This window comes from Pseudorasbora parva, chromosome 13 (assembly GCF_024679245.1).
Source record: "Pseudorasbora parva isolate DD20220531a chromosome 13, ASM2467924v1, whole genome shotgun sequence".
Lineage (NCBI taxonomy): Eukaryota > Metazoa > Chordata > Actinopteri > Cypriniformes > Gobionidae > Pseudorasbora > Pseudorasbora parva.
This window is the reverse complement of record NC_090184.1, coordinates 5096908-5113814: the sequence shown is the minus strand read 5'-3', so window position 1 is coordinate 5113814 and position 16907 is coordinate 5096908. Positions and strand designations below refer to the sequence as shown.

At 40.1% G+C, this 16907-nt stretch overlaps 1 protein-coding gene across 6 annotated transcripts in view; it reads right to left on the bottom strand.

Annotated features, from left to right (window-relative positions):
- The window catches only part of fgfr1a (fibroblast growth factor receptor 1a), a 229520-nt gene that overhangs the window by 99899 nt on the left and 112714 nt on the right, over positions 1-16907 (bottom strand). The window lies entirely within an intron of this gene.

Genomic DNA, 16907 nt, shown 5'->3' with positions numbered 1-16907 from the left:
GTAAAAAAAAAAAGAGCCTAATGATAAGCAACTAACATTTTAGTTTGCAGATTTATATCTCTATAAAAAAAAAAAAATACAGACATTATAAGAGAACAAAAAGTGGGGAATACAGAGGAAAAGAATAAAACAATATTCACTGTTATAATACATGATGTTTTCAAAGCTTTTTTAGATGATATTAAAAGTAAATACCGGTTTAAATGTATGCATCTTGCTTTGTGAATGTGGTATTTACCCATCATACAAATAAAGTTTAAAACATCATTTAGCTCACAATGTTGCTGGTGGAACCAACAATGGATTCTCAGGGATTGATAAAGTGTATAGCTGCCTAATACATACATTTAATACCCTCAGAATGCAGGATATTTTCATATCACTTTAAGGCCTCGTACACACGAAGCGAGCGCTTTCCTAATCCGATCTTTTTTTTTCCCTCGTTTGAAGAAAACGGACTAAAAACGATGTAGTTTGCATGCAAGGCCAGTGTGTGGCGCTGTAATTCTGCCACAGAAATACAATTAAAACGGAGAAGAAGAGTTGTGGCTAGAAGGGGTAAAGCAGTGGTCGGAGGTGAGGCAAAATCTCACAATAAAATAACAATAAATACATTTGCTACTTAACAGATGTGTTTTATTAACGCCTACACCTACCCCAACACAAAACATACCCTTACGTCCGTTTCATACATATTCCGTCTGCAGTGTGTGTGCGGTGCGTGTTGCGTTGCGTGTGCCTTGCAGGAGCCCCACACCCTGTAGTGCTTTCACATATGCTGCGTTTGCAGTCCGCAACTGATCCGCTGTTGCATACCACAAACACAGCATTTATTCATTATTTTTTATTTAAAATTCAAAAGTTTTTACTGAACATGCCTCGTCAGAATTCCAATTCTCTTTGTTTACTCTTTAATAGAAGTCAGGTTACGTAGCCTACTAGCCTACATTTAAACAACATTTTATTAAATTCATTTATTCATATTTATATACTTTAGATTTAGCTCACACAAGTGGCAAAACATTTAAACATAGGTTATATGTTTAATACTTACAATATACTTACAATATACTTACAATAGTCTATTCAAAAACAGCCGACTCTCTTTTCTTTCGTTTTTAACCCCTTTTAAAAGAAATCCTGCAGGTCAAAAAGAACTTTGCTTTTCACCTCCAAGAAAGTACGAGTGCTCTCCATTATGGCACTTTTTTTTAACCTAAATGCCAGGTAAGGTGTCGTTTTGTTGCTTTACTTGAGAAAAAAAGCCATGTGTTGACTTTGAAACAAGAGTATATTTTAAATGATACGCATCTGTGGTGAAATTACTAGATTTTCACGTCAGTACATGTTTATTTTAATGCGAACAATCTTCTCTCGCTTTAATGCAGCAATGCAGCGCAGCGCAGCGCAGCAAAAAATAGACTTGGTACGAAAACGATCCGTGCACTGCTGCAGACGCAACGCTCCTGGAACGGACTGACGGACAGCATCCGCGTGCAGTGTGAAAGCCGTTAACATGGGTACTGAAAAAAATATGCACCGCACACGCACTGCAGACGGAGTATGTGTGAAACGGGCGTTACAATATTGCAGATATGTTAATTAAATGACGCAATATTGATGTGCGCATGCCCAGTGCCCGTAGTTGTATCCCTTAAACTCTTTCACCGTGCTGGACGTAGTGTGATGACATCACCGTTTTAGAAAATATACGGATTCGCTGTACACACGAAGACGGAAGATGATCGTTTTCCGATTTACCCGCTTTGGGACCCGGTTTCGAAAAATATCGGATTCATGCTTCTAAAACGCCGGATCCGTGTGGACGAAACGCTGATACGGTACAAAATGTATACGTATACAGCTAAACGCGTCTCCGTGTGGACGGGGCGTAATTTAAGTGTGCGGCACTACAAAAGCTCAACAAATATCCAGGTGTCGTGACCCTGTGTCAGCGAGAAGGTGATTCAGTATTTCCTCTTAATATGACTTAACACAGCCACACCCCTGACCGTTTAACACCACACACCCCCCTAGACCTGACCTTGTCCCTCTGACACCTCCCATCTCGAGTCCCGCAGAGCAGCCGCCCACGCTGAAGGCTGTAAATGAGCACAATCATCAAATGACGAGATGTTTTCAATCAAGGATGAGGATATTCAATTACTCTACCTCTCCCTCCATCTCGCTCCTCCTAGTTTTCTGTGGCCTGTGATGCTGCGCCCATAGATTAGATTACCAGCCACTGTCACTCTCCCTGCCTCCTCCAGCGCAGCTCCACCGAGGCTATTAGGTAATGTGGGTCTTGTCTACCTGTATAGATGTGTTGTCTGGAACTGGGCGCTCTTTGAAGTGGCGGCCCATGCACAGCCACTTTCCTGATTAAACCAGAAATAACATGCACTTTTAAAGAGAGAGAGAGAGAGAGAGAGAGAGAGAGAGAGAGAGAGAGAGAGAGAGAGAGAGAGAGAGAGAGAGAGAGAGAGAGAGAGAGAAATGGAAAAACAGAACAATGCAAATGCACAACTGGTATTAAGTGGTGCTTAAAGGGATCGTTCACCTAAAAAAAATAATTACTCAACTTCATGACGCTCCAAACCGTAAGACTTTCGCTCAATGTGTGTTCAAGAGAACAGCGCAAACTGTTGTCTGAACGCACATTGGAGATTAATATTTTGTATATAAAATGTAAAATTGTGTTTTTTTATGTGCAAACAAATCATTCCACATCCACAATCATTCCAAAACAATCACTCAATTCATAAAATTTAACCAGTCATTTGGACTATTTTAAAGCAGCATTTGGTAACTTTTGCTCTCGGGTCCCCCTACAGTTGGTAAAAAAATATTGTCCTCAACTACTGTCGTAAGATCTGTCATCCTACATCAGGGGATGCCATCGCGCGTGCATTTGTTGACATGACAACCCTGATAGCCCTGAACTAGTGATGCGCGGGTCGTCTCATAACCCGCGGACCCCGTATGTCTATTTAATGGTCGCGGGTGCGGGGCGGGTTGTAAAAATATATACAGTTGTGCGGGGCGGGCCAAATAACTTCATAAAAGCGGCCCGCGGGTTGGTGCAGCACTAACAGTTCCCCTGAACACTGCAGGAGGAGTTCACATGCAGGTGTTCTTCTGGCGGCGCGTGTGAAATGTCTTCATCCCAGGTACAGTCAGTGGCTTATGTTTCAGCATGTCATATGAATATAATTTTTAATGGGTTTTATTTTTTTCAAACGCCAAATAATCGCGATGCTCACGTTTACAAACCAGCGTCATTATAGTAGTCTATTGGTGACCGTTTTACAGAATCTATATGATACTTCAGTTCAATGTTTGAGTGGTAGCTCACCGTAACAAGCAGGACAGCATCGGTCGGGCACGCCTCCTTCAGCTCACGCCGACGAGCAAACGCTGGTCACATGCTGATCCTCGTCCTGCCTTTAATCCCATCACTTTTTCGTTTCCTCTTATTGCTTTCCTCCAACAAAACCTTTTCTTTCTTATTTGTCTGTGCTGCTTCGGACATGACTATATTATCCGACAAAGTTGGGCTCGCACGTCCGAATGTAAGGAAGTGTGGGTGTTGGTGGAAGTGACGTATATGCCGTAAAGCAGTCGAATTTTGTAGTTATTTTTGTTCTCGGGTTACTACCCGAAAAAAAGTATGATTAAAAACGATGCAGAGCCTGTCAAGCTATGGCAGACGTGTCATTCAACCTAATGTAACTCGATGTATCATCACAAGAGTCTTGAAAATATTTTATGAAGGTTGAAACGTTACCTAGTGCTGTTTAATGTTTCTACTGTCTGGCCAGTGCGATTCAGGGCTTTATTCAGGCTGGGCTAATAACCGTCCTTCGGATGAGATGTTAAACCGAGGTCCTGACTCTCTGTGGTCATTAAAAATCCCATGGCACATCTCGTAAAAGATTAGGGGTGTAACCCCGGTGTCTTGGCCAAACTCCCTCGATTGGCCCTTACCAATCATGGCCTCCTAATAATCCCCATCCACTGAATTGGCTCTATCACTTTCTCTCCTCTCCACCTATCGCTGGTGTGTGGTGAGCGCACTGGCGCCGTTGTACTGGTGCACACTGGTGGTGGTTGAGGAGAGACCCCTGACATGAGTGTGAAGCGCTCTGGGTGTACAGTAGTACATTTGAAAGCACTATATAAATGACTCATTCATTCATTCAATAGCCTTGGACCTGTAGCACTGAGCCCAAAACCACACTGTGTTTCACTAAAACCAACCCATAACACGCCTCTCTGGAGCAATGTCACACAAACCCATCATCTCACCCACAAATGGAAGATTTATATACAGATAACTACTCACAAACAGGAGTTATTCAAACACTCACTGCTGTCTGAAAGTGAATTGAGCTAAAATAATTTTAAAGTCCAAGATTTTAATGCTAATGTTAGTTGGTATATGAAAACATCTCTGCCCCACGGCGCAGCCATCTCCACACTCCTCTTTTCATAACCACTTTCTTTACACTGGCTCGCATTGGACCAAGGTATCTGGCGGGCAAAAAATCCTGGCCATTGGCCCTAACGAGGCCGGATCAAGTCCCGGAAGTGACAAACGCGACTGGCCCTGACACGCACTAGCATGAAACGTGTCTTATGATGTCTTTACTACCTTTCTGGGGCTTGACAGTGGTAGTTGCATAGCTGTCAATGGAGAGACAGAAATCTCTCTTAAAAAATATCTTAATTTGTGTTCTGAAGATGAATCAAAGTCTTACCACTTTGGAACAACATGAGAGTGGCTAATAAATGACATAATTTTTGTGATTTGAACAAATGCATTCACCTAGTTTTCATATGATGAATATCATAACTTTAAGTCATATTTCTAGATTTGAAACCCTTTGAAACACCCTGGTAATGTAATAGAAACATAAAATGGCTTATTTTCTGAAAAAATGTAATTATATACAGTATTGTTCAAAATAATAGCAGTACAATGTGACTAACCAGAATAATCAAGGTTTTTAGTATATTTTTTATTGCTACGTGGCAAACAAGTTACCAGTAGGTTCAGTAGATTGTCAGAAAACAAATGAGACCCAGCATTCATGATATGCACGCTCTTAAGGCTGTGCAATTGGGCAATTAGTTGAAAGGGGTGTGTTCAAAAAAATAGCAGTGTGGCATTCAATCACTGAGGTCATCAATTTTGTGAAGAAACAGGTGTGAATCAGGTGGCCCCTATTTAAGGATGAAGCCAACACTTGTTGAACATGCATTTGAAAGCTGAGGAAAATGGGTCGTTCAAGACATTGTTCAGAAGAACAGCGTACTTTGATTAAAAAGTTGATTAGAGAGGGGAAAACCTATAAAGAGGTGCAAAAAATGATAGGCTGTTCAGCTAAAATGATCTCCAATGCCTTAAAATGGAGAGCAAAACCAGAGAGACGTGGAAGAAAACGGAAGACAACCATCAAAATGGATAGAAGAATAACCAGAATGGCAAAGGCTCAGCCAATGATCACCTCCAGGATGATCAAAGACAGTCTGGAGTTACCTGTAAGTACTGTGACAGTTAGAAGACGTCTGTGTGAAGCTAATCTATTTTCAAGAATCCCCCGCAAAGTCCCTCTGTTAAAAAAAAGGCATGTGCAGAAGAGGTTACAATTTGCCAAAGAACGCATCAACTGGCCTAAAGAGAAATGGAGGAACATTTTGTGGACTGATGAGAGTAAAATTGTTCTTTTTGGGTCCAAGGGCCACAGGCAGTTTGTGAGACGACCCCCAAACTCTGAATTCAAGCCACAGTACACAGTGAAGACAGTGAAGCATGGAGGTGCAAGCATCATGATATGGGCATGTTTCTCCTACTATGGTGTTGGGCCTATTTATCGCATACCAGGGATCATGGATCAGTTTGCATATGTTAAAATACTTGAAGAGGTCATGTTGCCCTATGCTGAAGAGGACATGCCCTTGAAACGGTTGTTTCAACAAGACAATGACCCAAAACACACTAGTAAATGGGCAAAGTCTTTGTTCCAAACCAACAAAATTAATGTTATGGAGTGGCCAGCCCAATCTCCAGACCTTAATCCAATTGAGAACTTGTGGGGTGATATCAAAAATGCTGTTTCTGAAGCAAAACCAAGAAATGTGAATGAATTGTGGAATGTTGTTAAAGAATCATGGAGTGGAATAACAGCTGAGAGGTGCCACAAGTTGGTTGACTCCATGCCACACAGATGTCAAGCAGTTTTAAAAAACTGTGGTCATACAACTAAATATTAGTTTAGTGATTCACAGGATTGCTAAATCCCAGAAAAAAAAATGTTTGTACAAAATAGTTTTGAGTTTGTACAGTCAAAGGTAGACACTGCTATTTTTTTGAACACACCCCTTTCAACTAATTGCCCAATTGCACAGCCTTAAGAGCGTGCATATCGTGAATGCTGGGTCTCATTTGTTTTCTGACAATCTACTGAACCTACTGGTAACTTGTTTGCCACGTAGCAATAAAAAATATACTAAAAACCTTGATTATTCTGGTTAGTCACATTGCACTGCTATTATTTTGAACAATACTGTGTATATATATATATATATATATATATATATATATATATATATATATATATATATATATATATATATATATATATATATATATATATATATATATATATATACACAAACCCTCTTCCAAAAAAGTTGGGACACTGTACAAATCGTGAATAAAAACAGAATGCAATGATGTGGAAGTTTCAAATTTCAATATTTTATTCAGAATACAACAGATGACATATCAAATGTTTAAACTGAGAAAATGTATAATTTTAAGGGAAAAAATAAGTTGATTTTAAATTTCATGACATCAACACATCTCAAAAAAGTTGGGACATCCCCTCTTCTTTTTATAACAGTCTGCAAACGTCTGGGGACTGAGGAGACAAGTTACTTGAGTTTAGGAATAGGATTGTTGACCCATTGTTGTCTAATACAGGCTTCTAGTTGCTCAACTGTCTTAGGTCTTCTTTATTGCATCTTCATCTTTATGATGCGCCAAATATTTTCTATGGGTGAAAGATCTGGACTGCAGGCTGGCCATTTCCGTTCCCTGATCCTTCTTCTGCACAGCCATGATGTTGTAATTGATGCAGTATGTGGTCTGGCTTTGTCAAAGTCTTCCCTGAAAAAGACGACATCTGGATGGGAGCATATGTTGTTCTAGAACTTGGATAAACCTTTCAGCATTGGTGGTGCCTTTCCAGATGTGTAAGCTGCCCATGCCGCACGCACTCATGATGCAACCCAAATGGTCAGGGCTCAGCATGGGACTCTGACTGATCTGCGGCTATGCAGCCCCATACGCAACAAACTGAGATGCTCTGTGTATTCTGACATCTTTCTATCAGAACCAGCATTAACTTCTTGAGCAATTTGAGCTCCAGCAGCTCGTCTGTTTGATCAGACCACACAGGCCAGCCTTCGCTCCCCACGTGCATCAATGAGCCTCGGCCGCCCATGACCCTGTGGCCGGTTCTCCACTGTTCCTTCCTTGGAGCACTTTTGATAGATACTGACCACTGCAGACCGGGAACAGCCCACAAGATCTGCAGTTTTGAAGATGCTCTGGCCCAGCTGTCTATGGCATCACACAATTTGTCATCAACTTTGAGGACAAAATGTTCACTTGCTGCCTAATATATCCCACCCACTAACAGGTGCTGTGAAGAAGAGATCATCAGTGTTATTCACTTCACCTGTCAGTGGCCATAATGTTTGTACCAAAAAACAAAAACAATTAACCACTGTTTGATCAAGCAAACATCTTGTTTAAAGAATCTATGGAAAGAACAGTATATTTGCAGGGTGAAATATACCAACGTTTGAGCCTTTCATTCATGAGTTTGAGAGAAATATTGTTTTTTCTTTGCAGTGTATATTCTGACTGGCAACAGAACTCAGGAAGTGGATTTTCGGGAACTTTCATTACTTTTCCAAATAAATCTCACTCAACCCAAACGAATCCAGATTTCCCCTTTGTGGTGTCTTTCTATATTTGCTTCTGGTTTCCTGAAGAAAAAAAGAAGATCAAAACGGAAGGAATATGGTTTAGCTTTAACCAATGCTGTTATGTAAAATACAGCTGTCTCTTCATGTTGCTACACATTTAACATACACTACAGCATATTGCCAAAAGTATTGGGACAGCCCTTCAAATCATTTAATTCAGGTACTTTAAAAACTTCCATGGCCACAGGTGTATAAAATCAAGCCCCTAAGTATGCAGACGCTTCTACAAACATTAGTGAAAGAATGGATCGCTCTCAGGAGCTCAGTGACCTCAAGCGTGGTGCCGTGATAGGTTGATACCTGTGCAATAAGTCCATTCGTGAAATTTCCTCACTCCTAAATATTCCACAGTCAACCATTAGTGGTGTTTTAACAAAGAGGAAGCATTTAGCAACAATAGCAGCTTAGCCATGAAGTGATAGGCCACGTAAAATCACCGAGTGGGGTCAGCGCCAATTTTCTTCAGTGTCAATAGCTACAGACCTCCAAATTTCATGTGGCCTTCAGATTAGCTCAAGAACAGTGTGTAGAGAGCTTCATGGAATGGGGTTACATGGCCAAACAGCTCATCCAAGCCTTATATCACCAAGTGCAATGCAAAGCGTGGGATGCAGTGGTGTAAAGCACGTTGCTACTGGACTCTAGATCAGTGGAGACGTGTTCTCTGGAGTGACCAATCAAACTTCGCTGTCTGGCAATCTGATGAACGAGTTTGGGTTTTGCGTTTATCAGGAGAATGGGACTTGCCTGACTGCATAGTGTCACGTGTAAGGTTTGGTGGATGGGGGATTATGGTGTGGAGTTGTTTTTCAAGGATTGGTCTTGGCCCCTTAGTTCCAATGAAAGGAACACTTAATGCTTCAGTATACCAAGACATTTTGGATAATTTGATGCTCCCAATTTTGAGGGAACGGTTTGGGGACGGCCCCTTTCTGTTCTAACATGACTGCGCTCCAGTGCACAAAGCATCGGTCCATAAAGACATGGATGTGTGAGTTTGGTGTGGAGGAACTTCACTGGCCTGCACAGAGTCCTGACCTCTACCTGAAAGAACACCTTTTGATGAATTAGAGCTGAGACTGCGAACCAGGCCTTCTCGTCCAACATCAGTGCCTGACCTCACAAATGCACTTCTAGGAGACTTGTCAAAAAATCCCCATAAACACACTCCTAAACCTTGTGAGAAAGCCTTCCAAGAAGAGTTTACGCTGTTATAGCTGCAAAGGGTGGGTCAACTCCATATTAAATTCATCCATCCATCCATAGTACAAAGATGAAATTACAAATAAAATATGGTTTAAACTAAATCAATGAAGCCCCCACCCCCACCCCTCCAGGGATTCCTACTTCACATTGATGATATCAGTTCCAGGCTTTGCCAGAGACTGTCTACCACATCAAAGTTTAAGATATTCTTTTATTCGCACACCACACACAACTTCACACATCAAAACGTTGTGCAAAACTTCTAGTTCTCGTCTTATTGCACCTAAAGGTCATGCTTTCCCTCACTCTCTTTCTCTCTTATTTTACGAGAAGCCTTTGGCAAACACAGGCCACTGGAAAGCCTCTTAGAGTGATTGTTTGAATTCTCCCAGAATCATGCATTGACTTGATTCCGGCATTTGGCCGCGCTTCTGCTCGAGTGATGCCCTTGCCATCTGCAATGAATCAGTCAAACTGCTGTAGTGCATTAGGCTGCATTTTCCATGGCAGTGTTTGCAGCCATATGCCAAGGCACAGAGGTTTTTTTTTTAATGAATGAGGTCTGGATACTGTCTTTTCCCATGACCCAGCTGGAATGGCATTAGTTAAAGGTGCATTCATTGGAGACGTATTATCAGCCGGTTAAGGGTGTTTTAATCACTGTTGTTAGAATAAGAGGTAACTTGCCTTGGTGAACGGATAGGCTGCAATACACACATCCACAGTGAACACACAAAATATATAAATATTCACATCGATAAATGCACTTTCCTGCTGTGAACTGTGGCGTCAGCTGCAATAAGCTCCAGATGGAAGCTGGCCCTTCTCCAGAAAAGACTTTGAATGTGGTGAAGAAACACATGAGTTTTCTCTCTCTCTCTCTCTCTCTCTCTCTCTCTCTCTCTCTCTCTCTCTCTCTCTCTCTCTCTCTCTCTCTCTCTCTCTCTCTCTCTCTCTCTCTCTCACACACACACACACACACACACACACACACACACACACACACACACACACACACACACACACACACACGAGAATGAGATATAAAGCAATGAAGGAAAATAATTGAAATGATTATAATCTATAGCCTATAATCAATACCCCAGGCAGAAAAATATGCAAGAGAAGGGGAACGTACTCTTCAGTCCAAAAATTTCTAAAGAGATTCCAGCCGTTGTGTCAATATACAGGTCCAGTGTTCAAATATCATTAATCTAACTCAACAAATAAAGTAGGAAGTGGAAATGTGCCAAAAAAAGGCAGTTAATTTGTGCCTTCATCCTCCTTTTTCCCATTGGACAAGAATAGTAGAATAAAAAAAGAATGGAAAATTGCATTTTTCAATCAATCGCATGAGGTCCATAAACCTCATATGACCTAAAATTATGTACACCTCATAATTTTATGTACACCTCAGCCAACGCACTAAGAAAATTCTAGGTCTTTATTTTGACTCAACACCCAACATTTAATTTTAAAGTGCAATTTATGACCAGTGTAGTGGGTTGTCTAGAGTTTATGTGTTAAAATAAACATTGTCTTGGGTGCAACCTTTAGATGAGATGAAGTAATATATATATTTTGCAAAGCCAGTGCAGTAATTGACCAATAACAAATCTAATATGTGTAGTGATGACGTCTGCTTTGGGTTCGTGGTACAACCACTTCTGAATGTTTTAAGTGTGGTCTACACTGAAATGCTTTGCTCTTTTAACTATATGCTATTTTAGGACATTTTTATTTGGCCTTTATGAGCACATATATACGTGATTCATATGGTTTCAGCAATAACATGTCAGAACCTGAGAGAGACAATGAGCATCCATAAAACAGAAATTCCAAGTCAATATGATTTTTTTTCTCTTGCTATTCTTTACACTTTAATATGGCTTGTCAAAAGGGAAATAGAAGATTGTGAAATAGAAGATTAGTGTCATTTGAAGGATACACACATTAGTATACAGACTAAGAAGTGTGTATTTGTATTAATCTGTTGCTTATTACAAAATGTGTTTGCCAGGATCTTTGCTTTCCAACTTCTGCAAAAACGATCAGGGGATCAGCCAACAGCATGTTCAGTCAGCCGGGAGCTATGGAATTAACTGACTAAAGGCCCTCTGGAGTCTGACATTTACTTAGCTATTTAATTAGGGACATTCCGTAGAAATCTATTGATTATACACAGCTAGCTAGAGCCAAAAGTATTGGGATACCCTCCAAATCATTAAATTCAGGTGTTCCAATCACTTCCATTGTTAAAGGTGTATAAAATCAGGAAGTAGGCCTGCAGACGCTTCTACAAACATTAGTGAAAGAATGGGTCGCTCTCAGGAGCTCAGTGAACTCAAGCGTGGTACCGTGATGGGTTGCCATCTGTGCAATAAGTCCATTGGTGAAATTTCCTCAATACTAAATATTCCACGGTCAACTGTTAGTGGTATTATAACAAAGTGGAAGCAATTGTGAACAACCGCAACTCAGCCACTAAGTGGCAGGCCACGTAAACTCACAGAGTGGGGTCAGCGCACGCTGAGGCATAAAGGCCCTTTCTGCAGAGTCAGCAAGTGCAATGCAGTGGTGTAAAGTCTGCCACTACTGGACACTAGAGCAGTGAGACGTGTTCTCGGGAGTGACCAATCACACTTCTTTGTCTGGCAATCCCATGGACGAGCTTGGGTTTGTGTTTACCAGGAGAATGGTACTTGCCTGACTGCATTGTGTCAAGTGTAAAGTTTGGTGGATGGGGGATTATTGTGGGAGGTTTTTCAGGGGTTGGGCCCCTTAGTTCCAGTGAAAGGAACTCTTAATGCCTCAGCATACCAAGACATTTTGGACAATTGTATGGTCTTAAAACTTTGTGGGAACAGTTTGGGGAGGGCCCCTTCCTGTTCCAACATGACTGTGCTCCAGTGCACAAAGCTTCGGTCCATAAAGACAAGGATGAGTGAGTTTGGTGTGGAGGAACTTGACTGGCCTGCACAATCCTGAGCTCAACCTGATAGATCACCTTTGGGATGAATTAGAGCGGAGACTGAGAGCCAGGCCTTCTCGTCCAACATCCGTGCCTGACCTCACAAATGCACTTCTAGAAGAATGGTCAAAAATTCCCATAAACACACTCCTAAACCTTGAGGAAAGCCTTCCCAGAAGAGTTGTTATTTCAGAAGAGAAGCTGTTATACCTGCAAAGAGAGGGCCAACTCCATATTAAAACCTACAGATTAAGAATGGGATGTCTTAAAGGTGCCCTAGAATGAAGTGAAACAATATGTTAAATTGTTCTCTGATATCTACATAGAGTGTATGTGGCTTAATTAAAATTGTGAATAAAACAAATCTGTTCATCATATAATGCAATCGAGTTTCTTCAGAATTTTCAGATATACATAAACCTAAACATATTTAACAGCATTATTGTTTTCAACATTGTTCATAATAAGAAATGTTTCTTGAGCAGCAAATCTATTAGAATGATTTCAGATTGATCACGTGACACCGAAGACTGGAGCAATGATGCTGAAAATGCAGCTTTGATCATAGGAATAAAGTACATTTTAAAGGGGGGGTGAAACACTCCATTTCAGTCAATCTCATGTCAATCTTGAGTACCTATAGAGTAGTATTGCATCCTTCATATCTCCGAAAAGTCTTTAGTTTTATCATATTTATAAAAGAAATATAGGCTGTACCGAGTCTTTCCGGAAAAAACCGAGCGCCTGGAGGCGTATCGTGTGGGCGGAGCTAAATAATGACGAGCGCGCTAAGCGGTGACGTCCTCAAGCGAGGAGAAACCTATGGCTATCTCAGCTAATACAGATAATGATCCAGAATCAGATCCGGAGGATGAAATAAATTGACGTCCGTCTCTGTGGTATGGACTGTATTTAGTGGCCTGTCAACATTTGTGTGTCTCTACTTGCAGTTTATGAGGACATGATTCGGTTTATGGACTATTGTATGCGACTAAACCTTAGCAGTAGCAAGCAAAACGGTTTTGCGCGTCAGACTAGTGTAACGTTATACATAGAACAGCAATGGAGTAACCGTTAGCGCATTTGAATGACGAAGCACGCGATCGTGTCGTTTACTGATGTTTACTCACGGGATGATAGCCAACAGCACAGACATTTGAAGCAGTTTTACTCACCGGCTGCTTCCAAAGCATGACCTAACCTTTATTGCTGGGACGACTCAGTCAAAAACACACTTCTTGGAGTGTGGAGATCCACTTTGCGACGCGACTGAAGCGATGTTGTGAAGCTTCCCGTCATTTCTGCGTTCAAATCGGTTCAAATGCAGCGCTGCCTTCCGGGAATGCTGTGCTGAAGCGTTGAAGTCGCTCGACGTCACCCACACGAATAAAGTGGAGCGCGGCGCGGACTATAACCGACATAAGTGTTCACGGACGACTGGATCTGCATCTGAGCGAGTGTTTATGGGCGTGCATTTCCTCTCTCGCTCTAGTCACGCGCGCGCACCCTACCGGGAGAAGAGCCCGTACGGCCCATACAAGGACCTTCCGCTCTATTAACGTCAAGCCGACCCATACTAGAAAAAAACTCGCCGAAACTTGTGAGAAACCGGAAGGAGTATTTTTAACACAGAAATACTCCATCAAACGTCTAACATTAGTTTTTGAAACTTTGTCTATGTTTAGGATGGGAATCCAAGTCTTTAACAGTGTAAAAAGCTCAGTATGCATGAAACAGCATTTCACCACCCCTTTAAAATATATTACAATAGAAACAGTTATTTTAAGTTGTAATATTTCAAAATATTTCTGTATTTTTAATCAAATAAATGCAGTCATGATTAGCATCAAAAACACAGCAAACTGAACGTCTGTGTATGTTTTGAATGATATGAGTAAATGATAATAGCATTTTAATTTTTGTGTGAACTATCCCTCGGGGGGCTGTGTTTTACCTTTCTCTGGAACACCGTTACATCAGATCTGAAGAGAGGAAGTCCAAACAGTTGTTTGAGTTGGTTTCAGGAAGGACTGTAGTTTTCCAGATGTGTTGGCTTCCATGTGTATCACTAGAGAACATCCTGAGCATACAGTAATGTGCTGGTCAAGTACAAGCCACAAACACAAACCTCAGCCCAAACCACCACCATAGCAATGACTGAAGCAAAGCACCGTACATTCTGTCTGTACACTCACTGAAACACAACATGGTTCTTCAGTCAAATTTTTAGACCCATGTTGTCAGTTGATGCAACAGAACCACATAAAACATCCACTGGATCGCCCTTTTTCTATGCAACAATATCTCATCTGTAATCTGTACTTGAACTGTGTGCAAAGAAAACATTTTTAAAGCAGTTTATGTCTCTTCATAGTTCTTCACATGCATCGATCCTGGATTTCCTAATTCAGAGAACAATAACAGGGCTCTATCGCCATCTAGTGGAGGAAACATAAAGCACAGGCTAACTGTGGAGAAGACTATTACTGCTTAACCAAACACTAGCATTATACTCTTACTAATTTTACAATATCTTTCTATGGCAGTAATAAGAATAATATGCTATATACTATGGTTTACGAATTATGCTGTGCTATCATCTTCACCGAGTATCAAGCTCATTTTCTCAGTAACACTCAGAGTCAGTTCAATGAATAAAGCAATCGATGTTTCAAAGCTGGGCAGAAATGTTTCTCTTAGTCATGTTAAGTCAAGTCACCCTCATTTCAATAGCGCTTTTCACAATACAGATTCTTTTAAAGCAGCTTTACAGCGATGATAGAAAATTATTGGAAGAGAGATTGTTTTGGCTGTAGGCTACATCAGCTCTAGAAAAACAATATTTTAGCTTAAGTATGATTTTGATTGATTCATTTCCATTGTAGGAAATCATTAGTTAATTGCTTTGGGGCAACTGACACAACACAATTTTCAACCAAAATAGAAGTATGCAGTGTTGTAGTCGAGACCAGCTCATTGGAGTCCGAGTCGAGTCCGAGACCAGGGGCCTGTACCATGATGGTAGTTTAACAAACTCAGGGTTACAGGATTAGTTTCGAGTTGACAAAACCAAACCATTGTATTAAGGCTTTGTTGGTCCCATGATGCTTATCATCAGCTTTCTTTGTCAACCCAGGCTTTGATCCTGAGTTCAGGAGTTTAGCTGTGACATCAGTAGTGAACAGCCAATCACACGTTGTGGAACTGAGATTAGCTTCTCGCGAGACAATCAGTGAGATTAATTTCTCTCTTCTGCAGAATATTGCATGATTGAAAAATATTAAGAATAAAAAATTAAAAAAATACACAGCAAGAAGAAAACCTGTCTATGAAAGAGTACAACTTAAAGAAAAAATAGTATACATCAATCCAAGTAAAAGTTATGAAGTTAGTTTAGTTGATATAGAGAAAATTGAACATTTAAGCTCAGTAAGTTTCTTTTTTTTTTAATAGGCTAGTTGTATTTATTGATTTTAAAGCTTATTCATATGACTTTATTCAGTTGATGTTATTTATATGACTTATGTATTAATTTTAACAAAGTGCCTATTAATGATTGATTAACTAAAACGATAAATGTGTAATTGATTAAAGGTATAATAATTACATAAATTATATCTAAATCATTCAAAATTATTATTTTTTTATAAATAAGCATTGTTAAAAGCCAGACGCTTTAGTTTTTAAAAACCATTTTGCTATGTAGTGACCTTTAATTTGGAGTAGAAACAGGGGGAGTGACTTTATTGCATCAGAGGTGTGTCACTTTACTCACAGCTGATTGGTCCAATTTCAGATTGAGATCTCTTATCCAGAACATAACCTGCCCCAGAGCAGGTTAGCTGTGGAGCGTAAGTTACTATGGCGATGAACACAGCTAAAAGCCAAACTAATTTAATGGTACCTAAAACCCAGGATTGGAACAAACTAAGCTTAAACAAATCTGGCTAGCCAGCTGAACCGGCTTCATGGTACAGGCCCCAGAGAGAGCCGGTGCAATCATATAAATATTTACATAGATTCCTCATTCGATCCGCGCAGGCACTAATGAGGAATATATATATATATATATATATATATATATATATATATATATATATATATATATATATATATATATATATATATATATATATTTCTAGGATTTCTATCTATCTATCTATCTATCTATCTATCTATCTATCTATCTATCTATCTATCTATCTATCTATCTATCTATCTATCTATCTATCTATCTATCTATGTCTGTCTGTCTGTCTGTCTGTCTGTCTGTCTGTCTGTCTGTCTGTCTATCTATCTATCTATCTATCTATCTATCTATCTATCTATCTATCTATCTATCTATCTATCTATCTATCTATCTATCTATCTATCTATCTATCTATCTATCTATCTGTACAGCCTAACTTTACAAAGCTGCTGTTTTTCTTTACCTGATCACCTGCTCCTCCTCTCCCTCTGCTGACTTTTCTACCCTGCTGGTATATTAATCTCGAATCTGTTATAAAAACATGTTAAGAGATTATACATCTCATGATGTTATGAAGTTTGTGTATAATTATTCATAAAATTCTAACTAGTAGAGATTATAAAAAGAAAGAAATTAAGTATTGAAACCGCCAGTAGGCGGCAGCGATTCACTGTTTAAATGAGCAAGCCACAACAATCG